The following is an 11,440-nucleotide window of genomic DNA, read 5'->3' on the forward strand; positions in this document are numbered from 1 at the left end:
TTGTATTACTCATTCTTAATTAAATAAATATAATATTTTAATTCTCTTTTTGTACCCTATTTATTTGTAATTTACACATACATATATAGGATGTCCATTTCTTTCTCAGATATGTCTTCTTTCTTTCTCTCCCTTTCTATTTCAGATATGAATTAAAAAATTATTATACCCTAATTTACCCTAAACGTTTTAATGTAGGTAATTAAAAGATTATAAAAAAGTTTTTACAAATGTTAATTATTTACGTTCTAAGGTTGTATATAAAAGTTCTCAAAAAAACTTTTCTAAACGTAATTATAAACGTGCTGAAAACAATGAAATGTCGTTTTAGGATGTTTTAAAAACATGAAAATGTTTGCTGGGCCCAGCAAACACAGAACGTTTGTGGACGTTTTTAAATGGTGCCACAAAGGTAATACTGGAACTTTTGACATAAATACGTATATCTGACATTCTTAAAACCAAAGGATATAACTAAAAACATATATTCTTGAGACACAGTTTTTTAAGATTCATGTAAAAATTTAAAAATAATAGTAAATGCTATGGAATTATAATGTTTTCATGCTTTATATTTAAGAATAAATAATTTTCAGTCAACATTTAGTTTTTTTTGTTTACTTTCTGTAAAGCTATCCAGTTTACGTTCTTATAACTTAAATATAACATTTATATGACGTCAGTATAACGTTATTTACACGACATCATTACGTTATTATGATGTTATATTAACGTATAATTCCTGTGTGAAAACCAGAATATATATTGAACTTTATGTTTTAAACCTTGTAAAGTTATCATAAAACTTGGAATAAGACGGTAAGCATGCTTTACTTATGAAAATATACAAACAAATCAACAAAAACATTTTAACATAAAAAACATGAACATAACATAAATTAACAGCATGCATGGGAATTAATTGGAACTCTGTAATATTGCATACATGAACCTCAAGGTACAAACCCAGTGTATTTACCCATGCAGTTCTTTCCTAAATCTAAATTTTTCCAATTTTTACACTTTGTTTCGAGTTCTGTCTTATGTTGCTACTTTTAATACCCCATTAATGTCCCCTTTGTTATGTCCATTCATCCCATTGTGCACCTCTACCATATGTCACTCCTAATTCTTTGCTTTTCTAGAGAATGTAATATAAGCTTTGACAATCTTTCTTCATATGACAGGTTAACAGGTAGAACAAAGATTACCATTTATATATGGATAACTATTATAAGTCGGTTTGAATGAGTGAATTAATTGCTGCTTGAAGATAGGTATATACACGTGTGGTACTATCAGATTGCATCGTGGTGAACCTAAAACCCTTCAGATCCAAGCAAAGGGTAAAATGCCAGCAGATACAATTGTGAACACATTGATACCAAAATGAAAGACATATGACGAGAATTGAGGTAACCAAAGTGAAAAAGAGTGTTGACATTACATTGCACTAGAGTGCTCCCGGGTTACTTTCTCTCACTTTCTCTGTTTTGTGCGGATGGTACACCTTGCTTTCATCACGTCAGCGGGTGGAGCACGCTGCTGTTTTTGACATTTCATGCATATATTCCAGTTGGAAATTCTATTGCGAACACATTGATACCAAAATGAAAGACCTAGGATGACAATTGAGGTGACCAGAATGAAAAGAGTGTATACATTTTATCGCTCTTGTGCGCTCCCTGGTAACACGCTCTCGCTTTCTCTATTTGTTGCGGATGGTAAGCCGGGCTTTTGGAGTTTATATGCCTTTAGTCCTGTAGAGAATTCTATTGCGAACACATTGATGCTAAATCGAAAACCTAGGATGAGAATTGAGGTAACAAAGTTGAAAAGGGTATACACTTTTCAGTATTATCACGCTCTCTAATGTAATGAGAGTTGCCTGAGGGTGGCTCAGCTTTCTTTTTCTGGTACCCTTGGCCTACATTCATCTTGTCGGCGGGTGGAGCGCGCTGCTCTCTTTGACATTATATGCACATAGTTCTGTTGGGAATTCTATTGCGAACGCATTGATACCAAAATGAAAGACATAGGACGAGAATTAAGGTGACAAAGTTGAAAAGAGTATACACTTTTCAGTATTTCCGCACACTACCAGGGAATGTCCAAAAAAAAATGGAGAGTGGAGGGGTAACTTGCCCAAAACGCGAAAGCGTTTGGGGAGATTAACTTTCGTTCAATACTATTATGCAAGAGGAGCGACACATCTATGGTTCATCCAATAAAATCAGCAGACTTCTAGATGTTACTACTGCTCGGCTTAGACTCGGTTACAAGTATTTCTGGGAATTCTCATTATCTGCCGATGTAGACCTGACCAAATGTTAACTGTCAACAAAATTATTCGCACACCCTCCGTCACTATGTGATAGTGAATTCAGAGACAATTCTATAACCAATGTACCAACGATGTGTCAATATTTCATTCAAAATGATCTGGTACCAGAAATTTTAGCCAAATATCCCCAGTTTGCTAACTGTAAGTAGTAACAAAGTGATTGTAACCTATCCACCGCTGCCCACTGGATGGGGGGCGGTGTGCAGGACAAACATATCAATTGTGACACTAGCTCTCCACATATGTCAGTTGCTTAATTTAGAAACTGTACTTGTGATCGATCTCGAACCCATTGTTGATGTGACGACTTATACTGAATTTTGTAACTAGCTCATCAAGATTGTAACTTGCTTAGCTAAATGAATTGTGGGGTTCAGTCCCTGAGCCCATTATGTGCCTCTGTAACCCTTTCCACTACCGCCCACAAGATAGGTATGGGGTGCATAATAAATGAACTAAACTAACTTTAAGGCATCCTGAAAGAAAGCTTGGAGGGCTTGAAAAATTGCAGAACGAAGCCGTGAGGATAATCCTTGGGTGCCTTCGTACCACAAAGATACTTAATATGAGAAAGGAACTTAATATTCCGAGCGTTGTTTATCGTGTTACTGAAAATAACTGTCAAATTGGTATAAAAATGCTTAGGCTAGCTTATCCTAACCCTTGCACAGAAGCCCTCCAGAATTTCTTTATTGAATGTTGAAAACAACCCTCAAGTTGACTATTTCCGTAACAGCATGCACTCCTGTATGCTAATCCCCACAATCACCAAGCCCACCCGAGTCACTCAAACATCTGCCACTACCCTGGATCACCTTTGGACTAATATAACAGCTCCCCTTACATCTGGGGTAATTTATGACAGAACAACTGACCACTATCCTACTTTCCTCATAGCAAACATTGACACATCACCACCAGAAACCAAAAAACTTTCATTCAGGCTACACAGTGAATCAGCTTTAGGCAATCTCTCTAATGCACTTCACAATATTAACTGGGAATCTGAATTTAATAATTCACAGGATATAAACTCATCAACTAACCTCTTTCTCTCCAAAACTCTAAGCCTCTACAACACTCACTGTCCCCTCCTTACCAAACAAGTAACTGATAAAAGAAAAAATAACCCGTGGCTCACAAGTGGCATAATTAAATCAATCAACAAAAAACATGAATACGAAAAGAAATTTAGGAGTATCCTAATTCCAATGGAAGTAGTTAAAAGGTACTCATCAGTGCTTACCAGTATCATAAGAAAAGCAAAACTTTCATACTATGAGACTAGATTCAAAGAAGCAAAAGGCAACATGAAAAGCACATGGAATACCATCTCTAACATCCTGGGAACTAAACAACACTCCCACAACCAGATAACACTCTCTAAGGATGGCCTTACACTGTCATCTGACTTAGAAATGGCGAATGAATTTAATAGCTTCTTTTCATCGATTGGTGCTAACCTTGCAAGTAAAATCCCACAGACTCAGACACATATCAACACATATCTCTCAGGCAGCTATCCAAACTCTCTTCTCCTCTCACCAGTCAGCCCGTCAGATGTTGTGTCCATCATACACTCACTAAAAACCAAAGCTGGGAACATCAGTGAAATCCCATCCATTGTATACAAGAGCGCCTCCCATGCCCTTGCACCACCTATAGCTCTGCTGTTCAACAAATCCCTTGAGTGTCATACCTTCCCTGATATCCTTAAAAACGCAAGAGTAACGCCAGTTCATAAAGGAGGTAATCCGTCAGACATAAACAACTACAGACCAATATCGAACCTACCCATACTATCAAAAATATTTGAAAAAATTATCTACAAACAGCTCTACTCCTATCTCGTAAAATTCGACATTCTTTGCCCCTGTCAGTTTGGCTTCCGCTCTCAAAAGAGTACCAACGATGCAATTATTAGTCTCCTTGATATAATTTACTCAGCTCTTGACAAAAATTAGTTTAGTCCTATCTCAGCAGAGGAAACAAAGATACTAAACGGGTGTCCACCCAGGCAGGGAGGAGCTGTTCGCAAGATGCAACTGTATGATGGCTCCTAGCTTGACTATGTTAACAGATTCAAATATACCTTGGTCTTGTATTGTCCTGTTGTATTCAGACTCTGTCGTCAGTATAATGAGAGGCTCCATAAGCCCTCTTGGAGATGTTGCAGGTTATCACTCAGGCTATGGTGCCAATGTCACAATTGTCAAAATGATGTACCTTGCATACATCAGATCTTTAGTGGATTATGTTGCATCTCTGCTTGCATTGATGACTGAAAGAAAGCTTAAAGGGCTTGAAAACTTGCAGAACGAAGCCTTGAAGATAATTCTTTGGATGTCCCTTGTACCAAAAAGATACTTAACATGAGGAAGGAACTTAATATTAACTTAATAATAGAATATGAGTGCATATTCTACTGCATTACTATTTGTAATGATGCTCATATTGTGCTTCAGTAATCCAATGTATAACCCTGAGATGTTTTCCTAATTGTACTTAGGATTCCTTGTTCATTATTGTGTATTGTTCTGATCTGCTTTTGTGTCGAAAATTCTTGCATCGTACCTGTAAACAATTTTTTGACAATTTTACTGTAATTATCCTACTTAAAATCATCTGTACTTGTAAAGTAAAGCTGTAATATACCTGTTAAACACTTTTTATCAATTTTACATTTAATTATTTCTCTAAAACTTTGTTTAAGAATTTGCTCAAAGATTAGTTTAAGGACTTGCCCGAAACGCTATATGCAAGCTAGTGGTTTTACAAGATTATAATTCTAACTTAAGCTCTATGTTGTCTCTTAACCCCCCAATGTACGTTCTTGTATATATATATAAATAAATTAAATAAATAAATAACGAGGGATCGAGGCATTAATGCGCAGTACGTGCTTCCCTCATCTGTGACGTCACAGCGCCATCTGACGACAGCATAAACACAGGCGGCCATTTTATGTTCCACCAAGAATAAAAAAAAAAAATAATTTTGCCCCGAGGGGCGAGTTTATTGGGCAGCGCCCAATGTGTTCGCAATAGAATGTTCTACAAGAACATGTATAAAATAAGTGACACAGAGATTATTGATGTGTGTATTTGTGTGGGTGATTATAAATATGTATGTGTATGTATATATGTATACGTATATATATATATGTACATGTATGTATGAGAGTGTGTACATGTATATATAACATTAATAATTTTGTAACTAGCGTCAAAAATTGTTATTTGCTTAGCTAAACAAACTAAAGAGTTCAGTTCTTGAACCGATTATGTGCCTCTGTAATCCTTTACACCACCACCCACGGAATGGGTATGGAGTGCATAATAACGAAAGAAATTGAAATAATAAGGGTATGAAATGTATCAACATAAAACATTAATGTTAGTGGCCATCAGGTAAAATCAGGTTATTATTTGTAAAGAATTTAAATGAGTTAAACTAAATACGAACTTAATATGTTTTGCTAACGCAAAAATATATTCCCGAGGTATTGTAATTGCAAATAAATATTTAATACAATTATTTGTATCATTTTTTTTATTTTAGATTTCCGTATTGCTTGATAATATATAATAGCGTTTAGATAATGCTAGCGCTGGACATTCTTTAGGCTCGTTGCATGTTGTGGTAGTCGCTGCCATTTTAAAACCGTGTCGAGAGGGACTGCTGCTGGCTTATCCACAAAATCCTGCTGCATCTTCAATAGTTAAGGTAACTGTTTTCTTTTATTTGCTCTTAGACATGTGTAGTATATATATAAGCTTGTGGTAGTAGGCTGGATGGTGTGTTGATGGCCCTGGAGGCGTGTTGATGGCCCTGGAGGTGTGTTGGTGGCCCTGGAGGTGTGTTGGTGGCCCTGGAGGTGTGTTGGTGGCCCTGGAGGTGTGTTGGTGGCCCTGGAGGTGTGTTGATGGCCCTGGAGGTGTGTTGGTGGCCCTGGAGGTGTGTTGGTGGCCCTGGAGGTGTGTTGGTGGCCCTGGAGGTGTGTTGATGGCCCTGGAGGTGTGTTGATGGCCCTGGAGGTGTGTTGGTGGCCCTGGAGGTGTGTTGGTGCCCCTGGAGGTGTGTTGGTGGCCCTGGAGGTGTGTTGGTGGCCCTGGAGGTGTGTTGGTGGCCCTGGAGGTGTGTTGGTGGCCCTGGAGGTGTGTTGGTGGCCCTGGAGAGGTGTGTTGGTGGCCCTGGAGGTGTGTTGGTGGCCATGGAGGTGTGTTGGTGGCCCTGGAGGTGTGTTGGTGGCCCTGGCTGGAGGTGTGTTGATGGTGGTGTTGTGTCGATGGCCCTGGAGGTGTGTTGGTGGCCCTGGAGGTGTGTTGGTGGCCCTGGAGGTGTGTTGGTGGCTCTGGAGGTGTTTTGGTGGCCCTGGAGGTGTGTTGGTGGCCCTGGAGGTGTGTTGGTGGCCCTGGAGGTGTGTTGGTGGCCCTGGAGGTGTGTTCATGGCCCTGGAGGTGTGTTGGTGGCCCTGGAGGTGTGTTGGTGGCCCTGGAGGTGTGTTGGTGGCCCTGGAGGTGTGTTGGTAGCCCTGGAGGTGTGTTGGTGGCCCTGGCTGGAGGTGTGTTGATGGTGTTGTTGTGTTGATGGCCCTGGAGGTGTGTTGGTGGCCCTGGAGGTGTGTTGGTGGCCCTGGAGGTGTGTTGGTGGCCCTGGAGGTGTGTTGGTGGCCCTGGAGGTGTGTTGGTGGCCCTGGAGGTGTGTTGGTGGCCCTGGAGGTGTGTTGGTGGCCCTGGAGGTGTGTTGGTGGCCCTGGAGGTGTGTTGGTGGCCCTGGAGGTGTGTTGGTGGCCCTGGAGGTATGTTGGTGGCCCTGGCTGGAGGTGCGTTGGTGGCCCTGGCTGGAGGTGTGTTGATGGTGGTGTTGTGTTGATGGCCCTGGAGGTGTGTTGATGGCCCTGGAGGTGTGTTGGTGGCCCTAGCTGGAGGTGTGTTGATGGCCCTATATATATATATATATATATATATATATATATATATATATATATATATATATATATATATATATATATATATATATATATATATATATTTATTATGAATATCAGAGGTCCCAGGACATTGGACCCAGGACAATTATTGTGCATGTGTAGTATGTATATTTATGTAGTATATTTGGCATATTTAATGGCATTTAGTTAATGCCACTTAGTGGCATGTCTCTGCACCGTTTCCAGTTTGTTGATATGCTTTCTAAGATATGGGCACCATACAACTGCTGCATACTCCAACTTTGGTGTAACAAAAATTGTGAACAATTTCAAAATTTCTGTTGAAGAAATCCTGTTTCCTAGTTCTGCATCTGTTTTGGTATAACACCTCCTTTTTTACTAGGCCTGCAATTATGAATGCCTTTATAACCAGCTAAGTTGTAGAGTTGGGTATAGTCTTTACTTAGCCAAGTTTCTGTTAAAATGAGGGTCCGTCTAATTACCACAAGCTACCACAAGCTACACAAGCTTCACAAAGCTTCCTGGCAATACGTTAGTAATGAATAAATATAATATGTTAGGTTAGGTTGACCTAACTTAACCTAACCGACGCTTGGATCGTCGACTTGATTTGGCGTCACCAGCTCTTTATTTTCGTCTAATTTCTTTATAAAAAGATCCTTTTTCAGATTAAAATTATGTTTTTTCGTGTTGTACATTCAGCACCAACATTATAATGAGTAAATATATCATATTTATTCATTACTAACGTATTGCCAGGAAGCTGAGTGGTTAGGTCTCGATAAATTTCCTGGTATAATATTATTGTTTGCTATTCTCCATCTTAGACTAGGCAAGTTGAAGTCACCTAGGAAGATAATATGATTTATCGAGTTCTCCATTTTGTTTATCTGTTCTGTGAATTCCTCGGCCGTTGCATCTGGCGGTTTGTATATTAGAATAATCACTAAATTTATTTTCTCTATTTTTAATCCCAATACCTCTACCACCTCATTTGTAATGTTAAGGAGCTCCGAGCATACAAGGTCTTCCATAGTATACAGACCCACTCCTCCGTGTGACCTAATTTTCCTATCACAGTTGTGTACTTTTCGAAACTACATTTCAAATATTCCCTAACATACATGGCTTCTCCCCCCTCTTTGTGTAAAATAGTTTAAATCCATTTATGGGACATTTAGCAAATAGTTCTCTATTTTTTACATTCATCAATGTTTCGGTACGTGCAATAGTATGTATTGTTTCATTGCAGATAACAGCATTTAATTTTTTTTGTTTCTTAGACTTAGACTCGTACTACCAAGTTGCTGTTGGCAATTGGATAATTTTTTTATGAAGTCATTTGTTATTTTTTCCCCTACTTTAGTAATTTATGCTTTTGATCTCAATTAGTTTTATATCCTAGCTTTTTAATTTTTTCCCCTTATATATTGCCATCTTATCTGTCTGCTTTACATGGCTTAAGCAGAGTCATGTCTGCTTAAGCCTTTGTTATTTTACTAATTTACCTGTTTTAATTATTATTTGTTTTCAAAGTTTAGTTTACCCCATTTTATTTGCTTTTTGCAGTACAATACTTTACTAATAATCTTGTAATAGTAATTGGTAATGTAGCACTTGGCCTTTCTCCTTCAGAATGTATGCACACATTATAGAAAGAAGAGAATACCACACAAGATGGCAGCGTATGTCACGGGCCAAAAAGCGACGTCTAAAAGAACAGGTAAACCTCGAAGTCTTTCAGAGGTTGATAGATGGAAAGCGACTGAATACAGGCAACTCCTTCTCTACACCGGTAAGATTGTACTGAAGGGAATCTTACCCAAAGAATTGTATGACCCTTTCCTGACTCTGAGTGTAGCCATTTCTATTCTTGTATCACCTAAATTGATTCAGTTAAATTACAGCCAATATGCACATGATCTTTTGCTGTACTTTGTGTTAAAGGCTCGTGAGCTGTATGGTAAGGATTTTTTAGTGTACAATGTACACTGCCTAACACACATATCCTCTGATGCCAAAGAGTTTGGTAGTTTGGCCAGATGTTCAGCATTTCCATTTGAAAATTACCTGCAGCAGGTTAAGAATTTGGTTCGATCAAGTAAAAACCCTCTTGTTCAAGGAGGATTTAAGAGATTTACTGGAGAACTTGGCAAAGGTATATTCACAATAGTCGTCTCTATTACTAATGACACTATTGCAGATGAAGGTATCTTTGTAAGATATTGCTATGCCACCTCCTTTTTTTATTAGGCCTGCAGTTGTGAATGGCTTTATTATCAGCCAAGTTGTAGCATACGACATAGCATATATATGTATATGGCATACCTATATATATATATATATATATATATATATATATATATATATATATATATATATATATATATATATATATATATATATATATATATATTATATATAATATAATATATATATATATATATTATAGAATAGAAGAAGAATAATGTTGATATGAACAAACGGCCTGTGGTCACTATACAGTCTGGAAGGGCAAAAGAAGAAATTGGCATTTCTACAAAAACAAGAACTATATAATGTTATTTTAAGTAAGTAACCAAAAAATTAAATAATTTTTTAAAGTTTAAAATTCACTTAAAAATTTAAATTTTAAGTTAAAAAATTTTAACTAAAAAACTTAATATTTTTCATATTTGGAACCATAACATAATATTTTCCCAAGCATAAATGATTATATTTCTATCACTTGCTCTTAAGATTGTTTCATTTAATAGAGGTTGGGCATAATTGTTCTCTGCTGCTAATAGAACTGACTGACTTAGCTATAGGAAAATGTAAACTTAATTGGTTTATCCATTACAGTATTTTGCAGTTTATTTCATGATCCTGTGCTTAATACTTGCATAAATAGTAGATTACAAAATGCATTTTTATATCATTAGTATTGAATAATAATAATGCAAATAATTGACTTATAAATGATGTACAATTAATTGGTAGGTGATATTATATTATTAATATTTTTTCATTCTTGCAAAGCCTTAACAAAGCCATTAACATGTTAATATAAACTTGATCACCTTCCACTTATTTTCTCATGTGCTACCTACATGTACAAAACCTTATTCCTAAATGCATATTTTGTTCTGAAACTTGTCCTTTATATGTTGTGTATCACCATCTCTGGAGAGTTTTATCTGATTGATGTATAAATTACTTTTAATTTTTTCAGAATATTATTGTTATACTGAATTTATTATTATATAAATAACTTAATTTTACAGAATCATCTATCAACGCACATCCACAAGTCGAGGAGGAGGATGTGACCTTCCAGATTTCTGAAGTACTGAAACACTGAAACATGCACCAAACAGGCCTGGTGGATCTAGGTACAAGGTAAAATAATTTAATTTTTTTTTTTTTTTTTTACTAATTGTCCAATATATATATATATATATATATATATATATATATATATATATATATATATATATATATATATATATATATAAATAAATATATATATAAATATATAAATAAATATATATATAAATATATATATAATGTGTCGTACCTAGTAGTCAGAACGCACATCTCAGCCTACTATGCAAGGCCTGATTTGCCTAATAAGCCAAGTTTTCATGAATTAATGTTTTTTCGACTACCTAACCTAACATTTTCAGCTACCTAACCTAACCTATAAAGATAGGTTAGGTAGGGTTGGTTAGGTTCGGTCATATATCTATATTAATTTTAACTCCAATAGAAAAAGAATTGACCTCATACATAATGAAATGGATAGCTTTATCATTTCATAAGAAAAAAATAGAGAAAATATATTAATTCATGAAAACTTGGCTTATTAGGCAAATCAAATAGGGCCTTGCATAGTAGGCTGAAAAGTGCGTTCTGGCTACTAGGTACGACATATATATATATATATATATATGTCGTACCTAGTAGCCAGAACGCACTTCTCAGCCTACTATGCAAGGCCCGATTTGCCTAATAAGCCAAGTTTTCCTGAAGTAATATATTTTCTCTAATTTTTTTCTTATGAAATGATAAAGCTACCCATTTCATTATGTATGAGGTAATTTTTCTTTATTAGAGTTAAAATTAACGTAGATTTATGACCGAACCTAACCAACCCTACC

Source organism: Procambarus clarkii, chromosome 55 (assembly GCF_040958095.1).
Source record: "Procambarus clarkii isolate CNS0578487 chromosome 55, FALCON_Pclarkii_2.0, whole genome shotgun sequence".
Classification (NCBI taxonomy): Eukaryota; Metazoa; Arthropoda; class Malacostraca; order Decapoda; family Cambaridae; genus Procambarus; species Procambarus clarkii.